Below are 17,679 nucleotides of genomic sequence, written 5' to 3' on the forward strand. Positions count from 1 at the left end.
GCCGCCGGCGTAACGTCGGGATGCCTCCGCATTTGTGTGACAGTTACCACGTATCGTTCGATTCTTCCGCCATTCTGGGGCTAGTGGGCGGAGTCTAAGTGGAAAAAAATCCCCGGAACTGGCTAAGCCAAGGCTTCTGCTCGTGTTAAGCAGGTGGTAGGTTTTGTAAGGAGATGGTTTTGTTCTTATCTGCTTTAAATAAAAGACTGAAGAGAATTATTAAAGTGTCCGAGTTTAGAGTACTGGTCTTTGCAGATTAATCTAGCCTAATCATAAATTTTAAATTTAAGAAATTTTAAACCGAAGTGGCTTCGCCATGCTGGAGAAAGAACACATAAACTGTAGTGACAAATAGACTGTCTGAAGGCCAAAGTTCTTAGGGTCTAGTTCAAAACCCTCCACCCAACTAACTCTGATGAAGTCAGCATTTATCCATCCAAAATTAGTTGGGCTTTAGGGCATCAGGCTAGATGCTTTGGATACAGCGATAATTAAACCACTACCTGCCCCCAAGGCAGGAGCTCTGGTGGCACAGTGGTTAAAGCGCTCAGCTGTGCTAACCAAAAAGGTTGGCAATTGGCACCCACCAGCGGATAAAGATGTTGCAGTATGCTTCCATAAAGATTTACAGCCTTGGAAACCCTATGGGGCAGTTCTACTCTGTTCTATAGGGTCACTGTGAGTTGGAATCTACTCAGAGGCAGTGGGTTTGGTTTGGGTTTTGCCCTCAAGGAGTTCAAGCTATTTGTGGAGTCACGGGATGAGACAGATGAGATCTATTAGATGAAGCACAGGGCACCATGAGAGCAGATAGAGATGACACCGAATCCAGCGTTTGGTAACATCTAAATTGAAAAGACAGTAGAGATGAATTTTTGGCAGAGGGAATAGGATGTGACAGACAAAGATTCAGCATGGCTGGAGCATAAAATGAGAGGAAGAGGTTAAAAAAAAAAGAGGTAACCTGGGACCAGATTCTAAAGGCCCCTACTTAATCCTCGGTGAAGTGGGGGCCTTCTTTAGAAAATGAAAAGAGATCAGATTTGCAATGTGGAGAATGGAATGGAGAAGTGATGGGCATGTGGTCTTAATCCCAGGGAAATTTTTCAAGTCTTAATCTCGCTTTAAACCCTATGGGGCGGTTCTACTCTGTCCTGTAGGGTCACTGTGAGTCAGAATCAACTGGACAGCAAGGGGTTGAATCTCTCTGCTCCAGGCATTAGCATTGGAGCTCTTCCAACTCTCCTCCCCTCCCCATCCCACAGCTAAAAGGCAGCCTTTCTCTTTGGGAAGTCTTCTCTCACCTCTGCCTCACCGCAGCTTCCAGTGGATTAGGCTCCCCTTCTGTGTGCTTGGGCACTTTACTCTAACAGCTCGTTTCATTCTGTCTTCCTGCTAGTGTCAGCTCCCTAAAGGTTGGGATCTTGATTCTTACTGCTCTCTCTGCTGTACCTAGCACGATGCAGGCAGTCAATTAAATATTTGTGAGGTAAATGCATCCAGGTCATATTTTAAAGACCTTCATTCTCCTGGGTGCCTAAGTAACACAGTCTAGCTTATTCCTGGCATTACCTGTACCATCTGGTGCCATGCTACCTCTCCAGCCTCAAAGTGGGCACTCTGACCCCATTCTGCCCCCACTTGCATCCTGCCCCTGCCCCCCTCCCTCAAATTCTAAGCTTTAGCCCCATTAAACTTCCATTTCCATAACATAACCCGTTGCCATGGAGTCAATTCTGACTCATAGTTGACTCTATAGAACAGAGTAGAATTGCCCCATAGGGTTTCCTAGGTTGTAATCTTTATGGAGCAAATCACCAGGTCTTTTCTCCTGCAGAGCTGCTGGTGGGTTCGAACCGCAGACTTTTTGGTTAGCACCTGAGCGCTTAACCACCGCGCTGCCAGAGCTCCCTTTCCACAGTATGCCTTGCCCTTATTCATCGCTGCCTTTACATAGACTATTTCTTCACCTAGAATTCCCGTCTCAATTCTCTAGTTTTTTATTCTTCAAGTTGGAGTGTCAGCCCTTTCGAACATCCTCTGTTATTTACTCCCTCCTCTGGACCTTCAGAGCACCGTGTTGGTTTTGTTTATACATATGTCTCTCCTTTCCATTGGAATCATGAAGGGCAGGGACTGTATTTTACTTATTTCTGTATCCCTCATGCCTAGTTCAGTGGCTGGCACTCAAAGTCAACAAATTGTTTGGTAAATGGAATGTTGTTTTCTTGTATGAATTAAAAAATTACATGAGTTGATATGAAGTGATTTCCAGGATATATTGTTAATTGAAAAAAGCAAAAGTTTGAAAGAGTATAAACTATGCTACCTTTTGTGTAAGGAATAAGAGGAGGAAATAAATGTATCTGCAAATTTTTGCAAAGAGAAACAAAGGAAGAATAAACCGGAATCTAATAATATTGGTTACCTATGAGGGTAGGGAAAAATGTAGGTTCCTTGGTTATTGGGTTACACTCTTCTTTTGGAAGAAGACAACCGAGCTCCGATGTGGGGGGGGACTTGTTTGAGTACACCTTTTCATATAGTTTTGACTTTTCAAATCATGTAATAGTCAACATATTCAAAAAAATGAAATCAACAAGGATGGAGGGGGGTTAAAAACTGAGTACAGATGTAAACGAACCCAACTATATCTCAGATGAATAAAATAACCATATCGAAGGGGAAAAAATAGAGTTAATTCAAGTAACTCTTCAAGTGCCTTCAGTCTAAAGGAAAAATAACTGCAAACAAATATTGAACTACTTATACTGGTAAAGGCATGGCAATTCTGAAACTATTTTGGGGTATTGTAGGGTTGAGCCCATGAGTGTTGTTGGGAGCCTGGGTTCTCACTGGGGAAGAAAAAAAAAAAACCCAAACCCGTTGCTGTTGAGTCAATTCCAACTCATAGTGACCCTATAGGACAGAGAAGAACTGTCCCATAGGGTTTCCAAAGAGTGGCTGGTGGATTCCAACTGCCAATCTTTTGGTTAGTGGCTGAACGCTTAACCACTGCACTACCAGGGCTCCCAGTGGGGAAGAAGGGAGATGCAAATAGGGAATGGGAAAAAATAAGGAAAAACTGGGATTGGAATGTGTATATAATACAAATATATATATACACACATTCACATTCATACCTAGTGTCCAGATCTTGCTTTCCAAATAGCATTTTTCAATAAAAGGACCAGAGCTCCTTGAAGAAATGGCCGCTTCCAGGGCAGGAGCAAGGAAAGTACAAGATGAGTTTGGAACATCTTGTGCCAGAAAACAAGTACTTAAAAAAGAAAAGTGATGAGAGCATCAAAGAGACACAGGAGCCAGCTTGAAGAGGTTCCCGCTGGCCAAACCTGGACAAACTGAGCATCAAAATAAGGACAGTAATAGATTATAACTTACTGAATAAAAGAGGAATCCATGCATCCATACTATTAATAGATATAAACATATGTTACATACATAAAAGAAAGACGCATACACTGGAGAAAACGGCTGGACATTCCTCAAAAACATCCATGGCACGAAAGACAAAGAAAAGTGGAGGAACTCTTCCAGATTAAAGGAGGCTAAGTGGCTAACAACTAAATGAAACACTTGATCGTGGCCTAGATTCTGTAATAGAAAAAGATTGCTATAAAGGACTTAAATTTTCCACTGATGAATTTGAAATACGGACTATAAAGTATTGCGTCTATGATAAATTTCCTGAATGTAATAATTCTACTGTGGATATGTAAGAGTATATTATTAGAAAATATATACTGATGTTTTATGAAAGAAAGGAGCATAATATATTCAACCTCCTCTTAAATAGTTTTATACACACACACACACACGCTAAGAATGAATGATAAATGTGGCAAAACATTAACAATTGATGAATCTGGGTAAACTATCTTTGCCTTACAATTTTTTTTTTGAAGTTTGAAATTACTTTCAAAATAAAGAAATTACACATAAGTAAATAAAAATTATTTGAAGTTAGGGAAAGAAGTGAGAGTAAACCACCTAAACATATATATATTTATATATATATGCACATACATATGTATATATATACATACATATGTCGATATCACCCACAAACTCGATAAATTAGGCTAGAAGTTTTAGCTCAAGAGTAGCCCTAGGCAGTACCTCAGTGTTCCCTGCATTTGTTGTTCAAGTGTATTGAGCATTAATACCAGGTTGGGCCTCCAGTGATACCAGGACTTCATTTGGCCATATTCCTCACTCATCTAAGACGTGTAGGAGACTGGCTGCATGACAGATGAGGCATTCATTACGATGAAGGCCAATCCGACTATGTTCCCCTGTCACATATCCTACAGGGACACTTTCCTAAAGGCCCGAGCATTTCCCACTGAGAGGTAGCAGCAGGTAGCAGAAAGGACACAGGGTTGCACCCCAGAAGACAAGAATTCTAGCTCTGCCTTTGTGTCTTACTAGCACTACCAACTAGAGCAAATTGCTGGGCCTCTGTCTTAGTTTGTAACAGGAGAGATGGATTAGACGGGGTCCCCAGACTCAGATGCCCATGAGGCCAGGCAGTTAACAAAAGAGGTGAAGCAAGCAGGCGCTGTGGCAAACTATCTACAAAAGGGAGTCTGCTTCTCACTTCCAACCAACTTTTGCCAGGTAGGGGTGTGTGCCAGTGTTGCCAGAGATGATGATTTTTTTAGGAACCAGAAGTCTGGGTTTGAGAAACTAGAAGTTTGGATTTTTTTAACATTTTGTGTGCCAAATAACACATATTTGCAGCTGTTGGGTTGGACTAACTCCAAGATCTGCTGTTCTCCTTCACTGATTAGACTGTAATGCTGCAGCCAAGATCTTTCCAAAGCAGCTCCTGCTATGGTCCTTCCTCTGCTGACAAATGTCTTTGCCATCCCTATATGGTACATGGAGCTGCTTCAGTCCTTCAGAAGAAGTAGAGCATCCTAGCTATGCCTTTGCAATCACTTTGGTGAATGAGCTGTCTTTCTGAGCTTATCTTCCATCTCCTTTCTCATCTTTCTCCTAATGTGCCTCCAGGCACAGGTCTCCATACTCCCATCCTTCGTGGGAAAGGTAAGCAGGGGAGCAGGAGATGACACATTAACAGAAGCCCAACCTACCCTTTTCCACTCAATCACCTGTCTCCTCTTCCTTCCTCCCCAGGCCCAACATAAACCTACTGATATTACCTCCCTTAGACTCAGAAGAGGAGTCCCTGGGTGGCACAAACAGCTAAGCACTCAACTACTAGCCAAAAGGTTGGCGGTTCGAATCCACCCAGAGGCACCTCAGAAGACAGGCCTGGCAGTCTGCTTCTGGAAAGGTTACAGCTTTGAAAACCCTTTGGAGCAGTTCTACTCTGCACACTTGGGGCCACTATGAGTGGAATCTACTCAACAGCAACTAACAACAACATTGGTAACATCTGCTCAAGGGCCAAGGAGAACCATTGGAAATCATTTGTCTTGTTTTTTAGTTGACCGTTGATGTTGCTCCAAATTTCCTCAAAAATTTGTTCAACTGTTCTCATTTTACAGCTAATAGTCTTAAACAAGTTTATTTGTTCTAGACGCATTTCTTCAGCTACTGCAATAAAAAATACAGTTGAATTAACTTACCACCAGTAAATGGCTTTCCTTGCTTAGCTAAGTGAATGGCTTTAACGAAGAGAAGTTTATTCTTTCCCAGTCTAGTAGGCTAAAGTCCAAATTCAGAGCATCACCTCCAGGGTCAGCTCTCTGTCGGCTCTGGAGGAAGGTCCTTCTCAACAATCTCCCCTGAACTAGGAGCTTCTCCATGCAGGAACCCCTGGTCCAAAGGATGCACTCTGCTCCCAGCACTGCTTTCTTGGTGGTATGAGGTCCCCCTGTCTCTCTGTTCGCTTCTCTCTTTTATATCTCAAAAGAGATTGGTTTAAGACACAATCCAATCTTGTAGATTGAGTCCTGCCTCATTAACACAACTGCTGCCCATCCCACCTCATTAACATCATAGAGGTAGGATTTACAATGCAGGAAGATCACATCAGATGACAAAATGGTAGACAATCACACAATACTGGGAATCATGGCCTAGCCAAATTGATACACATATTTTTGGGGGACACAATTCAATCCATGACACTATGTTTCCATTTTAGTTAGTAAATATGGTGAATGTATTAGCTTTCTATAGCTATGTACAAATTGTCTCAAACTTAACAGCTTAAAGCAATACTCATTTATTAGCTCACAGTCATGTAGATCAGAAATCTGCGTAGGCTTGGCTAGGTCCTCTGCTCAGGGTCTCACATAGCTGAAATCAGAGTGTCCGCCTGCCTAGGAGATTATCTGGAGTCTCTGGGGAAAATTTGTGCTACCAGGCTCATTCAGGTGGTTCGCAGAATTCAGTTCCATGTGGTTGTGGGACTGATGTCCCGGATTCCTTGCTGGTCATCATCCAGGTATTACTCTCAGTTCCTAAAGGTTACCCACCAGTCCATACACAGACCTCCCCGCCCCCGCTTCAAAGTCAGTGATGGTTGTGTTGAATCTTTCTTGTGATTCAAATCTCTCTGACCTCCCCTTCTGCTATTAACCAGAGAAAACTAAAGGGCTTGTGTAATTAGATTAGGCTCAAGTGGATAATCTCCCTTTTGACGTATAAGGCAACATAGTCATGCCATGATATCTCATTTTATTCACAGTCCCAGAGATCAGGGCAGGAAACCTTGGGGGACTGTTTTAGGTTTCTGCCTACCGTGATGAATTACACTGATTCATTTTTTAATGTTAAGCCAACCCTGCATTCCTGGGATAAACCCCACTTGGTCATGATACATTATCCTTTGAAAGTATTGTTAGATTCAATTTGTTAAACTTTTGTTTAAATTTTTTTGCACCTATTTTCATGAGGGATATTGGCTTATATATTTTTTTCTTATATCTTTGGTTTTGGTATCAAGATAATGCTGGTCCCAATTAGAATGAATTAGAAAGTATTCCCTCGTTTTCAACTTTCTAGAAGAGTATGTGAAGAATTGGTATTTCTTCCTTAAATGTTCATAGAATTCACTAGTGAACCCATCTTTCCTTGTGGGAAGGTTTTTTAACTGCAGTTTCAATTTCTTTAAAAGATACAGGGTTGGTACAACAACAGACACATAGACCAATGGAACAGAATTGAGAACACAGAAATAAATCCATCCATCTATAGACAGCTGATCTTTGACAAAAGGTCAGAGTCATCCAATGGGGAAGAGGGAGTCTCTTTAACAAATGGTGCTGGCAAAACTGGATATCCATTTGCATAAAAATGATACAGAATCCATACCTTACACCACACACAAAAACTAACTCAAAATGGATCAAAGACCTAAATGCTGAAACTAAAGCTATAAAGTTCCTGGAAGATAACATAGGGACAGAGATAGGGGTCCTAATTTTTGGCATAAATACACTGTCTTAGGCTGAATTGTCTAGAGAAGCAAAACCAATAAAGCATATAAATACATATAGAGAGAGAGACTTATATCAAGCAAACAGCTCACGTGATTGTAGAGGCTGGAACATCCCAAGTCCATGGATCAGGATAGGGCTTCTCCTGAGTCACATAGCCGCAGAGACTGGCAAACCCAAGATCGACAGATCGGAGAGCAAGGCTCTCGCTCACAGGCTGTGAAGGTTGACAAATCCCAAGATTGGCAAGCAAGAATGCAAGGCTTCTCCTGATCCCCACAAAGCTGCAAGGGCTGGCAACCCAAGATCGGCAGGTAAGCTGCTAGCTCAAGTCCCATGAACTGGAGGTCAGATGAACAAGAGGCAGCTGCAGAATCCAGAACAAGCCAAAAACCTTGGCAAGGCAAGCAGGAAGGAAGCAGGTGGAGGAGGGCAGAGAGATGAAGGCTGAGGGGGTGGTGAGCCGCCACAGGCCCCTCCCCCACCGGTACCACTCAGCAAATTCCATCATGGAGGTGATCTCATATCCAATTTCAACAGAGAAGTGATCACAACATTTGCAACTGCCAGAACACTGAGAATCATGGCCCAGCCAAGATGACACACAATCTTAACTATCACACTATCAAACACAACTGAAAATGCACAAGCATCAGAAAATAAACTAGATAACTGGGATCTCCTAAAAATTAAATATTTATGCTCATCAAAAGACTTAACCAAAAGAGTAAAAAGAGAACCTACATACTGGGAATAAATTTTTGGTAATGACATATCTGACAAGGGCCAGATCTCTAAAATATATAGAAAACTTCAACAACTCAACAACAAAAAGACAAACAATTCAATCAAAAAATGGGCAAAGGGCATAAATAGATATGAATAGACCAAAGAGGACATTCAGGTGGCTAACAAACACATGAAGAGATGCTCACGATCATTAGCCATTAGCGAGATTCAAATCAAAACTACAATGAGATACCATCTATCCCTGCAAAAATGGCACTGATCAAAAAAACAAAACAACAAATGCTGGTGAGGTTGTGGGGAGATTGGAATTCTTATCCAATGCTGGTGGGAATATAAAATGGCACAACTATTATGAAAAATAGTAAGGCTCTTCCTGGAAAAGCTAGAAATATAAATACCTTCTGATCCAGCAATCCCACTCCTAGGTATACATCCTAGAGATATAAGAGCAGTGACATGAATATGCACACCCATGTTCCTTGCAGCATTATTCATAAGAGCAAAAAGATAGAAACAACCTAAGTGCCCATCAGTGGATGAATGGATAAATAAAATTGTGGTACATACACACAATAGAATACTATGCAATGATAAAGAATAATGATGAGTCCATGAAACATCTTGTGACATGGCTGAATCTGGAGGACATTATGCTGAGTGAAATAAGTCAAACACAAAATGACAAATATTGCATGATGCTACTTTTGTAAAAAGCCAAGAATAGGTATACACACAGAAAGCAACATTCTTTGATGGTTACCAAGGATGGGAGGGGGAAGCAGGGGAATCACTTCCAGATAGTTGTTAGGTGCCATTCAGTGGTTCCAACTCATAGCAACTCTATGTATAACCTATGTAGATAGTAGACACATGTTAATTCTGGTGATGGGAAAGGCAATACATAATATGGGAGAAGTCAGCACAACTTGACCAAGGTAAATGAAGACACAGAGAGGTATGCAAGAATAAAGAACACCTATGGTAAATGCTATAACATACATAATTTTGCAACAACAGTAATAACAAGCAAAAAATACGTGAGTGGTTACATAGGTAGATGTGTATGCGACATGGGTTACATATGCATATGGGAGTACATGTGCATGCGTATATAGGTATATTTGTGGGCATGTGTATATACATGTTTGTAAGTGCTGCGTATATACTCATATATACAATAAGGCACATAGAGGGCACAGTTATGGATACTTCCAAGACATACCCAAACACCCGTGGGATTGATTTACTGGATTGGAAGACTCAGGACCATGTCTCGTGGGACAACTAGGTCAATTGGTATTACTTAGTTCATAAAGATAATGTTCTACTTCCTAGTATGGTGAGTAGCATCCCGGGTATTAAAAGCTTCCAAGCAGCCATCTAAGATACAGCTGTTGGTCTCTTCCTGCCTGCAGCAAAGGAGAGTGAAAGAAACCAAAGACTCAAGGAAGAAATTAGTCCACAGGACTAATGGACCACATGAACCACAGCCTACATGACCCCTAAACCAGAAGAACTAGATGGTGCCTGGCTATACTACTTACTACTCTGACTGGTATCATAACAGAGGGCCCCAGACAGAGCAGGATAAAAATTGTAGAACAAAAAACTCAAATGCACAAAAAAGACCAGACTTACCAGTCTGACAGAGATTGGAGGAACCCCCAAGACTATGGCCCTAACACACCCTTCTGAAGGAACTGAAGCCATTCCCAGAGACCACCTTTCAACCAAACCATACACAGGCCCATAAAATAAACAGTAACAGCCGAGAGGAACATGCTCCTTAGAACAATCAATTATACGAGATCAAAAGAGCAACATTTGCCCAAAAGCAAAGATGAGAAGGCAGGAAGGGGTAGAAAATCAAGACAGAAGGAAATGGGGAAACTCGGATGGAATTGGGGAGAGTGCTGACACATTGTGGGGAATGAAACCAATGTCGTGGAACATTTTATGTACAAATTATCAAATGGGAAATTAATTTGCTCTGTAAACTTTCTCCTAATGTACAATTTTTTAAAAATAAAATAGGAAATGTAAATCCTATTTGGAAGAAGATAATGACTTGAAGAATGTGATCAGTGTTACTGAATTGTACATGTAGAAATTGTTGAATTGGCAAATATTTTGCTGTGTATATTTTCACCAAAAATAAATTATTTTTAAAATAAAAGAGAAAGAAAGAATAGATAACTTTGAATAGACCCATATCTTTTATTATTTTTTAAATATTTTATTGTAGTTTGGGTGAAAGTTTGCATAGCAAGCTTTTAAGACCCCAGACACTATTCACCAAAATAGGATGCAGAACTTTGTCTTTATGAACTTTGCTGTGCCAATTGATGTAGATGTCCCCTGAGTCTATGGTTCTTCACCTTCAAGCGTAGGAAGTTCATTCTGCAAGGTGTTTGGTTATGTCTAAGAAGTTGCCCTGACTGTGGCCCTTTGGTGCTCTCTTGTCTATATTAATATATAAGCAGCACCTACAGTTATGTATATATAAATATCCACCACCAAACCTTTATCTGCAGGTGGGTGTGTTCCGTTATATCTGTTTCTTCTTGAGTTAGGTTTGGTAATTCGTGTCTTGAAAGAACTTTTTCCATCATTTCACCTAAGTTGTCAAATTTATTGGCATAAAATTGTTTATAATATTCCCTTATTATCCTTTTAATATCTGTAGAATCTGTAGTGATGTCACCTCTCATACCTGATATTCATAATTTGTATCTTTTCTCTTTTTTTTCCTGATCAGTCTGATTATAGGTTTATAATTTTTAATGATCTTCTCTTTGATTTTTAACTTTATTATTTCCTTTATTCCACTTTGGGATTAATTTGCTCTTTTTTTATGTATTCTTTTTTTTTTTTTTCACCAGATCTCACCAGTGATAATACATTACACAACCATAGCACAATGATCAAAAACAGAAAATTGATATTAGTACAATACTGTTAACTAAACTACAGACATTATTTGGATTTTGCTAGTTTTTACATTTTGCATGGCATATTGTGATGGTTAAGAATGTGTATCAACTTGGCTGGGCCATAGTTCTCAGTGTTTTGGCAATCATATGATGTTGTGATCACTTCCCTGTTGAGATGTGATATGTGATCACCCCCATGATGGGATCTGCTGTGAGTAGCCAATTAGTTGAAAGGGAGTTTCCTTGGGTGTGTGGCCTGCATCCAAATATAAGCAGATGTTCTGGCAAGGCTTGGGGCATTTTGCTTGCTTTGGATCCTGCAGCTGGCTCCTGTTCATCTGACCTCTGGTTCTTGGGACTTGAGTTAGCAGCTTACCTGCAGTCTTGCCTACTGATATTGGGATTCATCAATCAGGGGAAGCTTCTATCCTGATCCACGGACTTGGGATATTCCAGCCTCTACAACCTCATAAGCCATTTCCTTGATATAAATCTCTCTATATATATTTATATTTTACTGATTTTGCTTCTCTAGAGAACCCAGCCTAAAACACAAATCTTTTCAACCCCTCTGTAACTTTATATATGAAGTTTATTTCTTGTGACCAGCATATAGTTCAATCTTGATTTTTGTCCCACTGATAATCACTGCCTTTTACTGACATGTTTAGTCCATTTACATTTAATGTAATTATTGCTATGGTTGGGTTTAAGTTGCCTATCTTGTTATTTTTTTCTATATTTTATTTATTTTGTTGTTGTTGTTGAGGATATACACAGCAAAACATACACCACTGCAACAGTTTCCACATGTATAATTTGGTGACATTGATTACATTCTTCAAGTTGTGCAACCATTCTCACCCTCCTTTTCTGAGTTGTTCCTCCCACATTAACATAAACTCACTGCCTCCTAATGTTCCTATCTAATCTTTTGAGTTGCTGTTGTCAATTTAATCCCACATAGATAGTTCTTAAAAGAGCATAATGCTCAAGGCAGACCTTTTTTACTAGTTAAGCTAAATAAACTATTGTTTGGTTTTAAGATGACTTCAGGGATATTTTTGGTTTAAGGTTTGAAGATTATCTGAGGGCAATAGTTTCAGGGGTTCATCCACCCTTCATTGTGGGGAGGGCTCCAGAAAGTCTAGAGTCCATGAGGATTTTAAAATCTGGTCTACATTTTCCCCCTTTTGATCAGGATTCTTCTAAGGAATCTTTCATCAAACTGTTCAGTAATGGTGGCCAGGCACCATCCAGTTCTTCTGGTCTCATAGCAAAAGAGGTATTGTGTCATGGAGGCAATTAGCCAAACATTCCATTTCTTCCTCCTATTCCTGGATCTCCTTTGCTCCAGGTTTGTTTTGCCTTGGATGACTGCTTGCAAGCTTTTAAGACCCCAGGAACAATGCAACAAATTAGGAGGTAGAACAGAAGCATTAAACACATTAGTAGGCCAATTAACTGGGATGTCCCATGAGACCATGACCCTAAATCTCCATATCAAGGAACTAAATCCCACGAGATGTTTGGTTGTACATAAGCAGCCTCGGCAGCTACTCTTGAAGCAACTGGCTTTATAGAACAATGTAATGGCCTTCTAAAGACAAAATTATGTGCCAGCTAGGTGGCAATACCTTGTAGGATTGGGGCCATGTTTTTCAGAAGGCTGTATGTGCTCTAAACCAGTGTCCAGTATATGGTGCTGTTTCTCCTATGGCCAAGATTCACAGGTCCAGGAAACAAGGGGTGGAAATGGGAATGGCATCACTCACTATTACCCATAGTGACCCACTTGCACAATTTTTGCTTCCTGTCCCTGTGACCCTATGCTCTGCAGGTCTAGAGGTCTTAGTTTTAAAGGGAGGAATGCTCCCACCAGGAGACACAATACTGATTCCATTGAACTAGAAGTTAAGAATGGCACCCAACCACTTTGGACTCCTCATGCCCCTGGATGAACAGGCAAAAAAGGGAGTTACTGTATTGGTTGGTGTGATTGATTGTGATTACCAAGGGGAAATTGGATTGATATTACATAATGGAGGGAAAGAAGAGTATGTCTGGAATACAGGAGATCCCTTAGGATGTCTCTTAGTACTACCATGTCCTGTGATTAAAGTCAATGGAAAACTACGGCAACCCAATTCCAACATGACTACTAATGACCGAGGCAGACCCTTTAGGAATAAAGGTTTGGGTCACCTCACCAGGCAAAGAACCATGAGCAGGTGAGGTGCTTGCTGAGGGCAAAGGGAATACGGTATGGGTGGTGGAAGAAGGTAGTTCTAAATACCAGCTATGACCATGGGACCAGTTGCAGAAATGAGGACTGTAATTGTTTTAAGTATTTCTTCCTTGTTTTGTTATTCATGTATATGTGCATATATATATATAAATATATATATTGCTGTTGTTGTTGTTGTTTTAGGTGCCATCTAGTTGGTTCTGGCTCATAGTGACCCTATATACAACAGAACGAAACACTGCCTGGTCCTGTGCCATTCTCACAATCATTTCTATGTTTGAGCCCATTTTTGCAGCCACTCTGTCAATCCATCTTGTTGAGGGCCTTCCTCTTTTTTGCTGACCCTCTACTTTATCAAGCATAACGTCCTTCTCCAGGGATTGGTTCCTCTTGATAACATACCCAAAGTACATGAGATGAAGTCTCACCATCCTTGCTTCTAAGGAGCATTCTGGCTGTACTTCTTCCAATACAGATTTGTTTGTTCTTCTGGCAGTCCATGGTATATTTAATATTCTTCGCCAACACCATAACTCAAATGCATCAATTCTATATATATATAGCAAATATCTTTGTTTTCTTCCCTCCCTTAATCCATGACTTATAAAATAAAAGATGTAAATAGGGCTAGTGTGTTTTTGGCTGTACGCTTGTTGTATTGTGTTAGGCACAAGTGCGACTTTATAATTGTCTTTATTTAGAAATTATATATGGTTTAAGGAGATGTGTACAGGTGCCAAATTGACAAGGGGTGGACTGTGATGGTTGATGTTATGTGTCAACTTGGCTAGGCCATGATTCTCAGGGATTTGGCAGATATTATGTAATCATCCTCTATTTTGTGATCTGATGTGAGCAGCCAATCCGTTGAAAGGGGAATTTCCTTTGGGGTGTAGCCTGCATCCAGTATATATGGATGTTCTGGCAAAGCTCACCCTCTCTCAATCCTGCATCTAAGTCATCATCCTCTGACCTCCCGTTCTTGGGACATGAGCCAGCAGCCTGCCATCTTACCTGCCGATTTTGGGGTTGTCAGCCCCTGCAACCATGTGAGTGAAGAGAAGCCTCAAGCCTGATGCCTGACTCATGGATTTGGGACTTGCCAGCCTCCACAATTGTGTGAGCTATTTCCTTGAAATAAATCTCTATCTCTGAGCTCTGGAGGAAGGTCCTTGTCTCTTCAGCTTCTGTTTCCTAGTTCCTTTGAGATCCCCATGTGTCTTGGCATCTACTTACCCCATCTCTGCTCTGCTCACTTGTTTGATCCCTTTTATATCTCCAAAGAGATTGACTCAAGATACACCCTACACTAATCCTGCCTCATTAACATAGCAAAGACAACCCATTCCCAAATGAGATTATAACCACAGGCATAGAGGTTAAGATTTACAACACATTTTTGGGGGGGATATAATTCAATCTGTAACATTTTACTTCTTATGATAGTGGAGGTCACTGGTTTGAGACCTTCTTTTCTATGTGTTGTTGTTAAGTGCCATCGAGTCAGCTCTGACTCATAGTGACCCCATGTATAACAGAACAAAAAGTTGCCTGATCCTTTGCCATCCTCACAATAGTAAGTATGCTTGAGCCCACTGTAGCAGCCACTGTGTCAGTACATCTAGTTGAGGGTCTTCCTCTTTTTTGCTAATGCTGTTTAGTGGTATAAATTTACCCCAAAGTACAGCTTTAGCAGCATCCCACCAATTCTGATATGTTGTATTTTCATTTTCATTCAGTTCAAAATATACTTTCTGATTTTCCTTTTGATTTCTTTGCATTCTTCTTGAAGTAACCTATGGATTATTTCCCCCACTGCCATTGAGTTGACTTTGACTCATAGTGACCCTATAGAAAGGAGTAGAACTGCCCCATAGGGTTTCCAAGGAGTGGCTGTTGGATTCAAACTGTCGACCTTTTGCTTAGCAGCCAATCTCTTTAACCACTGCTCTACCAGGGCTCCATGGGTTATTTAGAAGTATGTTAGTTTCCAAATATTTGGAAATTTTCCAGGGATCTTTCTGTTATTAGGTTCTAATTGAATTCCATTGGGTCAGAGAATGTATTTTGTATGACTTGAAATTTTTTAAATTTAGTGAGAATTGCTTTATATCTCAGAATGTGGACTATCTTAGTAAATGTTCCACGTGCACTTGAGAAGAATGTATATTCTGCTGTTGTTGAGTGGAATGTTCTAAAAATGCCAATCAGAACGAATTGGTTAATAGTGTTGCTCAAGTCTGCTATATCCTTGCCAATTTTCTGCCTACTTGTTCTATACAATATTGAGAGATGGGTGTTGCAATTTCAGACTGTAATTGTGGATTTGTCTATTTCTGCTTGTAGTTATATCAATTTTTGCCTCATGTATTTTGAAGCTCTCTAATTAAGTGCATAAACACATAGGATTTTTATGTCCTCTTTACTAGTTGACTGCCTTATCATTATAAAATGATCTTCTTTATCCTTGCTAATAATTTTTGCTCTGAAATCTACTTTGTCTGATTTTAAGATAGCCACCCATGACCATCCTGACAGGGAACAACAACAGAGAGTCTCTGACAGAGCAGGAGAAAAGTAGGGTACAGAACTCAAATTCTAGTATAAAGATCAGACCTAATGGTTTGATTGAGATGGAGGGATGCCAGAAGACATGGCCCCCGGACTCTCTGTGAGCCCAAAACTAAAACCATTCCCAAGGCCAACTCTTCAGACAAAGATTAGACTGAACTATGGGACACAAAATGATACTCATGGCGAGTATGCGTCTTAGCTCAGGTAGATTCATGAGAGTAAATTGGCAGGTCCTGTCCAGAGGTGAGAGGAGAAGGCAGAGAGGGTCAGGAGCTGGCTGAATGGACAAGGGAAATCTGGGGTGGAAAGGAGGGGTGTGCTGTCACAGTATAGGGAGAGCAACTAGGGTCACATAAAAATGTATGTATAAATTTTTGTATGCGAGACTAACTTGAATTGTAAACTTTCACTTAAAGCACAACGATTAAAAAAAAAAAAAGCCACCTAGCTTTTCTTTGATAAGTGTTAGCATGGTATATCTTTTATTATCATTATTATTAGTTTACTTTTAACCTATTTGTATTTTTATATTTAAAGTGTGCAAATAATGTCACAAAACAATATGTGTATAAATTTTTGTATAAGAAATTAACTTGAGCTGTAAACTTTCACCTAAAGCACAATTAAAAAAAAAAAAAGAATGCTTTCCATGTAGCAGGCACGGTACTAAGCTTTTTACATTAATTCATGTCATTTAATCATTACATCCAGCATGTAAGATAATGAGTATTATTTTCCCCATTTTATAAAAGAGGAAACTGAAGCTCATGGATGCTAAATAATAAATAACTAAATAATTACAATCAAGGAACTAGCAATGGAAAAGGTGAGGGAGAGTTTCTCAGAGCATAAGTCCCTCACACTTCACACACAACCTTTCCACAAAGTCTACTATTAATGTCATAAATGAGCCAGACCACTGTTACGACAAAATAGAAGATGTCTGTGTGTGCCACTTATTTATGTATTACCTCTTAGCTCCTTCTATACTCTGCACTGTAATGTTTGGGTCAAGGCTTTGTAAGGTGCATTTCCCAGGAGCTTTTGCTACCTAGCTTCCTAATAGATTCTATTAGTAGGAGGCACTAGAGGAAAGTTGGAATGAAGGAGGAGAAAGAAGGGACTTCCTTCCTGGTTTTCCCCTGCTCCTGTCAGGATCACCCAGCCGTGGTAGCTGGTCCTACAATCCCAGCTGAGCTCAGTAGCAGGGTTATGTTCAGCCTCCAGTGTCTTTAGGCATTCTCAAAACCAGCTGGATTAACTTGTGTCCCCCCAAAAGATATATAGAAGTCCGAACCCCTGGGACCTGTGAATGTGACTTTGTTTAGACACAGGGTCCTTTTTAAAGATGTTATCTGTTAGGTACATGAGTTCATACTGGAGTGAGGTGGGACCTAATCCCTTCTGAGTGATGAATTATAAATAATAATAATAAAGTGTGTTTTCTGTAGGCAGCATATAATTGGCTCTTGCTTTTAACGCAGACTGACAATCTCTGCCTTTTCAGTGGGGTGTTAAGACTATTTACACTTGATGTGATTATTGACATGGGTAGATTTGAGTATTATCTTCCTAAATTTTCTATTTGTTCTATCTATTCTTTGTTCCCTTCTTTCTCCTTGTCTGCCTCCTTTTGGATTAATCAAGTATTTTCTATGACTCATTTTATCTTCTTTGTTGGTTTAATTAGGAGTTATTAGCTATAACTGTTTTATTTTAGTGATTACTTTAGAGTTTG

The sequence above is a fragment of the Trichechus manatus genome, unplaced genomic scaffold (genome assembly GCF_000243295.1).
Source record: "Trichechus manatus latirostris isolate Lorelei unplaced genomic scaffold, TriManLat1.0 scaffold00170, whole genome shotgun sequence".
Classification (NCBI taxonomy): Eukaryota; Metazoa; Chordata; class Mammalia; order Sirenia; family Trichechidae; genus Trichechus; species Trichechus manatus.